Raw genomic sequence first — 8,721 nt, forward strand, 5'->3', positions numbered from 1 at the left:
AAAGTAACTCAGCTCTGATGTTTTCATTATGGGAGACACAACATGGAAGTTGTGTCTGAAATTGTTCCGTTGCTTCCAGATCTGTGTTTTGCCACAGGCCTAGGGAATGAGATTTGCTGCTGTAGCAGCTTCTTTACAGAGATAAAGTTTTGGCTTAGAGTCAAACTGAAGTAGTTTGTCATTTTCTGAGTTGGAAGTGGTTTGATTTTTGCTTTTTTTACAGACTGCTTAGGAGGCATAGCTTTTACTTCACCTGTGTGTGCTACACAGCAAAGAATAACTTCAGCATTATCTGCCTCTCAGAAAGTTATATACATTTCCTGTACAATATCTAGCAACAGACAAAAAGAAGCACAGGCTCTTAACTGCAGGTATGTAGTTAAGAAGCTTGCTATTCTGCTTGGCGTTTTTAGCGTTAATTTTTCTCTCCATAAACTCAGTTAACCTGCACTTGTTACTGTTGCAGTCAAGGCTGGCAGCAGTGGTTTGTTGAAGGTGTGAAACATATTTAGCCCTTTTGCTTGCACTGGCCCCTTTTGCCTGTTGTTCTGCGTGACTTAGTAGCAACGCTCCAAGGCATACTCTAGTTACCAAAAAGGGAATTTTCACTGAAGTACTCGATCTTGTTGACTTAGGCACTGTTCATGTTCTGCAGGCAAAAAAAAAGTTGCTCTCTTTGTGACTAGAATGAAGAATCCAGTAGCTTTTTTGTGTATGTGATTTATCATTACTTCATTTCCTTCCTTTCATAAGGAAGTTGTTGCTTCATTGCACCTCCCTATTCTTTCAGGAGAGAAATAATTACAAGCTCTTCTGTCCACGGGGAGGGAGAAAGGCAAGGTCTAAATTCCTGAAACCATTTGGAATATGGTCTAGGAAACATCCTAAATTGCCTTCCTACAGAAAAGTAGGTCAGAAAAGAAAGAAAAATAGGATTTTGATCTGTAAGGGTTTTTCCTGAGTAGAGAGGTAGGTGTACACAACTTAGGAAATGTTGGTGATTCTGAACATGAACTGTGAAGATAACTACATATTATCACATTTAACTGACCAGAATTACAACTCTAAATCATTTCAGCATACATCTTCCTGAGATAGCACTGGAACTAAAGACACAAGCTTCTTTAATTAAAAACAAAGTTTTAAACCAAAGTACAAGGTGTATGTTGATGACTCAAGTTTTACTGGAAGTATTAATATCATTAACATACCACTTCAGTTATGTATCAGTAAATACTCTTGTGGAGTTTAGAATTTATCACTGCTTTCTCTGCCCTGTGTTGTCATATATGCAGTTAAGATGTTTATGAACATGAGGATTGCCGTTTTGCTGAAGGGAAAAGGTAGTATTTCACCACTTCACAGTTTTCAAGCTCAGTAGTCTAACTATGAAAATGGAGGTGGGTTAGGAATGTGTATTAGTGATGGCAATGTTTTCTGATGTGTGGTGCCAATTTTAAGGAACGATGTCCATGAATAAAAACCAAATGGTAGCTTTGCACGTTGTCTCTGTTAATTTCCAGAATAACTTCTTCCTGATATGATAATGAATGTGAATGGATCTATGGTCTTGCACAGACAGTTTCCAAATGCTGGACTTTGGCAGTGAAGTAACTAGATACTGTTTTGCAGCTCTTAACTCTTTACTGCTGACTCATTTTCTGGCATCAAACTGTGCAAACTATGTTTCCTTTCATAGAAAAGGAATGCCTTCCTCCATCTTTTACCAAAGCTTCAAAAGACTACAAACTACTGAGTACAGGAGATAGAAGGCAGGGGCAATCTCTGGTTTTTGCTAAATACTGTAAGAATCAAAGACCTATTTATAATGCCTGATGATAACTCCTTACAGTTCTTTACCCACAGATACATTAGTACACATTTTATTGCAGGGAAATATGAATTTAGTTTAGTGAAATCTTAGGTTTGTGTAGCTCAAGATTAACTTAGTCTTTGTCAGGAATAATGTGTGTGTGATCACTCTAGTGCACTTCTATCTAGTAAGTACATGCTGTACTCAGCTGAAGGAGTTTTTCAGAGCTTGACTCCTGAGCAGTTCCCCTCTTACAACCAAACCAAGATCTGATTTCTTGCTGGTGAAATGCACCAAATGCTACTGCATTGGGTTTAGGGGCAAGGTGTTGACAGTGGGAGGTGGAGAGGTGCTGTGGGCGGCAGCCTCTGCATCATAGAGACCTGCTTCCAGCTGGCTCCAAAATCCACCCACCACTGCTCAAATTTGAACCCTTCAGCCAAGCTGGTGGTGCCTGTGTGGAAATGTGTTTAAGGAAGAGTAAAAAATGTGCAGCGCCTGTGAGAGAAGACTGAGAAACGTGAGAGAAACAGCCCTGTAGAAACCAAGGTCAGAAAAGGAGGAGGAGCAGGTACTCCAGATGCTGGAACAGAGCATCCTTTGCAGGCCACTTAGGACCTTGTGTCACAGCAGGTGGACTTGCCTTGAAGGAAATTGCAGGCTGTGGAGAGTGCACGAATGAGTAGTATCACTGCAAGAGAAAAGCCCATGCAGGAACAAGCTTTCTGGCAGGCCCTGTGGCCCAGGGGGAACCCACATTGGAGCAATTACTGAAGTACCATATCCTGTGGGAAGGGCTCACACAGGAGCAAAGGAAAACGCTGGGAAGGAAGGAGTAGCAAAGAGGATGTGTTGCGGAGTGAGCACAACTCCATTCTGCTGCTCTGCTTGGGGCCAGGGAAAGGATGTAGAAGAGCTGGTAATGAAGGAGTGCTTTGGAAGAAGAGGCCAGGGAGGGGGGGGTGTGCAGTGAGGGGAAGGTGGTTTTAGTTTTCTCTTTGTTTCTCACCATCCTGCTTTACTTTTAAATGGACGATAAATTAAAGTGACCTTCCCTATGTTGAGTTTGTTTTGTTGATGTTGGTAACAGGTGAGTGATTTCTCTGTCTTTATCTTGACCCACAGGCTTTTTCATCTTAATTTATTCCTATGTCCCGTTGAGGAAACCAAGTGAGAGATTGGTTTGAGGGGCTTCTGGCAGCCAGCCAGGGTTAACCCTCCACAAGCACAAAACATTATAGGTAAAAATAAGAAAAACTCAAACTCAAACAATAAATAATCTTCTTTAAGTATAAGGACCACTGATTGATGATTGAGATAAACAAACAGAAGTTTACAGTATACTGTATTTCATACCTGAAAAACTAAAGTGCAAATGGTGTCACTTAAGTGATTCCTGTAACAAATGTCATTACTTGAGGAGCTCCTGCAGCTGGAGCTTCCTTACCCGCACGGGAAAGTCACCCAGAAAAGATGCCTATAATAGTTGCAGAATATTGTCCTAATCTGCTCCTGACTCACTACGTGCTTGTGCTTTCCAAATAAAAATCAGTATCTTATAGAGTAGCTGCTGTGTTTTCAGAGGCTTTTAACAATAAACTCATTTTATCTGAAATCAGAAATTACAAAAGAGTTGCTGCAAATAGCTAGTTATTCCAGTCTCCCAGAAAAGGTATTTCATCCTTGAGTGAGATGATCACGCTGGTGTTCTTCATCATTATAAGCATTTTCTGCAAACTTGATCAAGATTAGAATTTCATCTAGAAAAGTACAGCTTCTAATAGTTTCAGTGCTGTGACCTCTGGATTCAGTAACTAATTCTCTCAGTTCCTCTTACTCTTATCTGGCCCTGACATGGCGCTGTGCTTAGTTTTCAGAAGAGTTGTGATCAATAAAAACAAGGCTCTGTCAGGGGAGTTGTCCTGACACAGGACACGCTGACACAGGAACAGATGCATCTGAGTGGGAACTACAAGTCGTCAGGTCTAGTGTTCTCTGTTGGGGGCAACTGGTGAGAGCAGTGGTGGGGGGGGGGTGGTGTGTGTGTGGTGGTTTGGCCCAACCAGCCCAGCAGCAGCACGACAGTCTCTTGCTCGGTGCCCACATCCACCCCCACCCTCGTTAGGATGGCAGAGGCCCCAGCGAAATGGCAGTAAAAAGATCACCAAGGTTGTTGTGGATGGAGACAAGGGCAGGGAGGGATCGCTGCCAGTGACGGTCCTGAGCAAAACAGACTCCAGTGCTTGACCGAGAGAGGAGAGTAGGAACGCTTATTCTACAGGAAAAACGAAGGTGGGAGCTCTCCTCATTCGTGTGCAGTCAGTCTGCTCAGCCCAGACTCAAATAAAGGCTGCCGTGGGACCCCTCTACAGGAGTAGGATGGACACCTTGTGACTGGGTTTGTGATGCCAGCTTTGACGTGAACAAGCCATTCTTCAAAGCTGGCCATGGTCAGGGAATCACGGAATCACAGAATGGTGGGGTTGGAAGGGACCTGCAGAGATCATCTAGTCCAACCCCCCTGCTAAAGCAGGTCCATCTCTGTCAGGAACGTGTCCATAGAGGTTCAGAGAGCTCCAAGGAAGGAGCCTCCACACCCTCCCTGGGCAGCCTGGGCCAGGGCTCCCTCACCTCACAGGGAAACATTGTTTTCCTTACATTTCAATGGAACTTTTGTTGTTCCAGCTTCTTTCCATGACCTCTTGTCCTGACACTGCCTACACCAGAAAAAAAGGAAACCCCAGCCTCCTGACACCCACCATGTAGACGTTTGTAACTATCAATGAGATCCCCCCTCAGTCCCCTCCAGACTAAAGAGCCCCAGATCAGAAGAAAGCCCCCAGCCACAGCTCTCCTACTCCTCTAGAGAGGTCCCAGGGGAGCCTGTCAGCCAGCAAAGTGCTCCCTTGCCAGCTCCTGTGATGTGGGAGCTGTGACAGAATCACAGAGTGGTAGGAGCTGGAAGGGACCTCTAGAGATCATCTAGGCAAGCCCTCTGCTAAAGCTCCCAACTAGATCAGGTCACACGGGAAGGTGTCCAGGCCGGGCCTGAGAAACTGCAGAGCAGGAGCCTCCACAGGCTCCTGGGGCAGCCTGTGCCAGGGCTCCCTCAGCCTTCCTCTAAAGAGGCTTTTCCTTCGGTGAGACTACTTGTGTTGCAGCTCTTGTCCATCAGCCCTGGTGCTCTCCCTGGGCACTCCCATCCCGCCCCATCCCCTTGCCATGCAACTGTCAAAGTGCCAAAGTGCCGAGCTGCCGGCTTCAGGCTTCTTCCCTAGGGCGTGTCCCCCCCTGGCCCAGCCCCAGCGCCAAGGACACCCAGCCCAGGGCTGCGTCATGGGCTCGTCTTTATTGCAGGAGCCGTGGCGGCCAGGAGGCTCAGGCCCAGCGGCCGCGCGGCGGATCAGAGCCGGCCGGGCTCAGCCACGGCGGCGGCCGTGCGTCCCACGGCGGCGGCTGCGCGTCCCGCGGCGGCGGCGGCTCCTCACGGGCCGCGGGCGCCTGGGCTGCCCGGCCCTGCGGGCTCTCTTGGCTCGGCGTGGGCCCCGGGAGCGGCGGCTCCTGCTGCGGCTCCTGCTGCGGCTCCTGCTGCGCGCTCTGCGGCTCCGGGCCCGGGCCATGCTGCCGCTGCCCGAGCGTGCTGCTCAGCCGCTGCCCGCACTGCCGGCTCCCTGCCCCCGGCCCGCTTTTATAGGGCTGCTGGGGCCGGGCCCTTTGTGACAGTGCCACCTTCTCTGGCCCATCCACGCTCTCGGGCACCTTCTCTCAGCACTGACGTCACCAGGGCTGCACCCGCCGCGCTGCGCGTGGGCTCCAGTGCAACGATGGTGCTGACCACAGGGCATCCTACAGGGACCGCAGGGAAAAAACACCACGACACAGCAACAGAAAGGATTGTGCAGGGCACCTGTGTTTTCTTTCTAAGCTGCTCAGGCCAGACTGAAAAAGCCCAGATGCAGCCAAGAGAGATTCAGGGGACAGGGTGGACACTGAGGGACACCCCAAAGCCCCCAGCCCCAGCTTTCTCACACTTTGCAGAGGTTCCATGGCAGCCTGTCTTGCCAGCAAAGTTCCGCCTTCATCCTACTCTTGCTGTAGGAGCTCTCCTCATTCGTATGCATTCAATCTGCTCAGCCCAGACTGAAAAACGGCTGCCCTCTACAGGAGTGGGATACCTGAGGCTGGGGCCTTGTTACCGTCCCTCGGAGTCTATCCTATCTCTTTCTCAGCTGCAGCCTGGCTTTTTCAGTTGGGGTTAAGCAGACTCCCTGCGTACCATTGAGGAGAGCTCCCACAGCAGTAGGGCTGGGAAGGTCGAACTTTGCTGGCTGACAGGCAACCCTGGGACCTCTCTTAAGGAGATGGAAACCTGAGGCTGGGACCTTTCTTGTGTCTCTCACTACCAAGCACATCTTTCTCAGCTGCAAATTGCTTGGCTTCTGGGCTCATGTGATGGTTTTGCCCTGACTGGCTGCCTGGTGCCTACCAAGTTGTTCCACCACTCCCTGTGCAATGATGACTGGAAAGAATTGAGGAAGAATGTAGCAATGACACTTCTCTGGCAGAGATGGCATTGTATCAGAGGGACACGCGGCAGTGCCAGGCTCGTTTCTTTGCGGCTGAGCGGCCGGTTGAGGGTATCTGGGTGTTCCTGGAGCGCAGGGAACGGAGGAGAAACCAGGAGCCCCGCCAGGAGCCAGCAGGTCTCACGAGGGGATGCTCCTGGTGAGTGCTGGAGCCGCTGCAACCACAGGGCTTTAAACATTCCCCAGGGAGCTCAGTGACCAGGATGGGCAAACAGAGCCTGGGCATCAGCCAGGGCCTGGCACAGCAGCTTGTGCGGCAGGCGGCACAGGCAGGGCGAGCAGGGAGGACGGGCAGGCAATGATTTCAGTCCAGCATCTGACACCGTCTCCCACAGCATCCTGGCCGCAAAACTGAGACAGTGTGGGCTGGATGATCCGGTGGTGAGGTGGGTTGTGAACTGGTTGAAGGGAAGAAGGCAGAGAGTGGTGATCAGCAGGTCAGGATCTAGTTGGAGGCCTGTGAGTCGCGCAGGGGTCGGTGCTGGGACCAGTACTGTTCAGTCTCTTCATTAATGACCTTGCTGAGGGAACAGAGGCACTGTCAGCAAGTTTGCTGATGATACTAAACTAGGGGCAGTAGCTGCCAGCCCAGAGGCTGTGCTGCCATTCAAGCAGACCTGGACAGGCTGGAGGGTTGGGCAGAGAAAAATCTCATGAAGTTCAACAAGGGCAAGTGTAGAGTCTGGCATCTGGGCAAGAACAACCCCATGTACCAGTACAGGTTGGGGAATGAACTCGGAGAGAAGTGTAGGGGAAAGGGTGCTGAGGGTGCCAGTGGGCATCAGGATGAGCATGAGCCAGCAATGGGCCCTCGTGGCCAAGAATTCCAATGGCATGTTGGGGTGGATTAGAAGGGCTGTGGGCAGTAGTTGGAGAGAGGTTCTGCTCCCCCTCTCCTCTGCCCTTGTGAGACCACATCTGGAATATTGTATCTGCTCTGGGCCCCTCAGTTCCAGAAGGACAGGGAGCTGCTGGAGAGAGTTCAGCACAGGGCCACAGAGATGATGAAGGGAGTAGAGCATCTCCCTTGTGACGAAAGGCTGAGGGAGCTGGGTGTCTTCAGCTTGGAGGAGAGGAGACTGAGAGGTGACCACAGGAATGTTTACAAATCCATCAAGGGTGAGTGTCAGGAGGATGGAGCCAGGCTGTGCTCAGTGATGACCAACGATAGGACAAGGGGCAATGGCTACAAACCGGAAGAGAAGAGGTTCCAAAGAGACACAAGGAAAAACTTCTTCCCTGTTGAGGTGAGGGAGCACTGGAAGGGGCTGCCCAGATGGGCTGTGGAGGCTCCTTCTCTGGAGACATTCCAAACCCACCTGTGTAACCTACTCTAGTTAGCCCTGCTCTGGCAGGGGAGTTGGACTGGATGAGCTTTCGAGGTCCCTTCCGACCCTTAAGATTCCGTGTAACTACAAATAAGTGTGAGGCACTGGTGGCAAGGGACTTGGATGAGCAAGCTCCAGAAAGGGAAACCCCAGCAAACAATTCACCATCAGCTGCTCCACCAGCAACAGGTAATGGGCACCGTAGAAAGAAGCGACGGGTGCTCATGATGGGTGACTCATTACTGAGAGGCATTGGGTGGTGGTTTAGCCCGGTGCCCACCAAGTCATAAAATCACTGCCTGTCCCAAACTGGACAGGAGAGAGAGAGAGAGAGATAACAAATGGCTTGTGAGTTCAGATAAGGATGGAGAGATCACTCAGCAATGAGCATCACAGGCAGAACAGAAACAACTTGGGGAGAAAAAGGTGTGATTTATTAAAGGAACAATAAGAGCAGGGAGGTGAGAAATAAAACCGTCTTAAAAAAACCTCCTGCCACCCCTCCTCTTCCCAGGACTCTCCTTCCTTCCCCCCCCAGCAGCGCAGGGGATGGGGAGTGGGAGTTGGGGTCAGTTCATTACAGATGCACTTTGATGCTGCTGCTTCTCAGGGGGAGGCCTCCTGACACTTGCCACGGCTGCACTGTGGGCTCCCTCCCACGAAAGACAGTCCCTCCCCAACTGCTCCAGCGTGGCTCCTTGCCGTGGGCTGCAGCTCCTCCCCAACTGCTCCAGCCTGGGGCCTGCCACAGGGGCAGCTCCTCACACCCTGCCCCAGCGAGGGTCACGCATCAGGAGAGCAGTCCTTCAGGGACAGACTGCTCCAGCCTGGATCCATCACAGGCTCACAAGTCCTGACAGCAAACAGGCTGTGTCGTGGTGTTTTTTCCCTGCGGTCCCTGTAGGATGCCCTGTGGTCAGCACCATCGTTGCGCTGGAGCCCACGCGCAGCGTGGCGGGTGCAGCCCTGGTGACGTCAGTGCTGAGAGAAGGTG

This window comes from Colius striatus, chromosome 17 (genome assembly GCF_028858725.1).
Source record: "Colius striatus isolate bColStr4 chromosome 17, bColStr4.1.hap1, whole genome shotgun sequence".
Classification (NCBI taxonomy): Eukaryota; Metazoa; Chordata; class Aves; order Coliiformes; family Coliidae; genus Colius; species Colius striatus.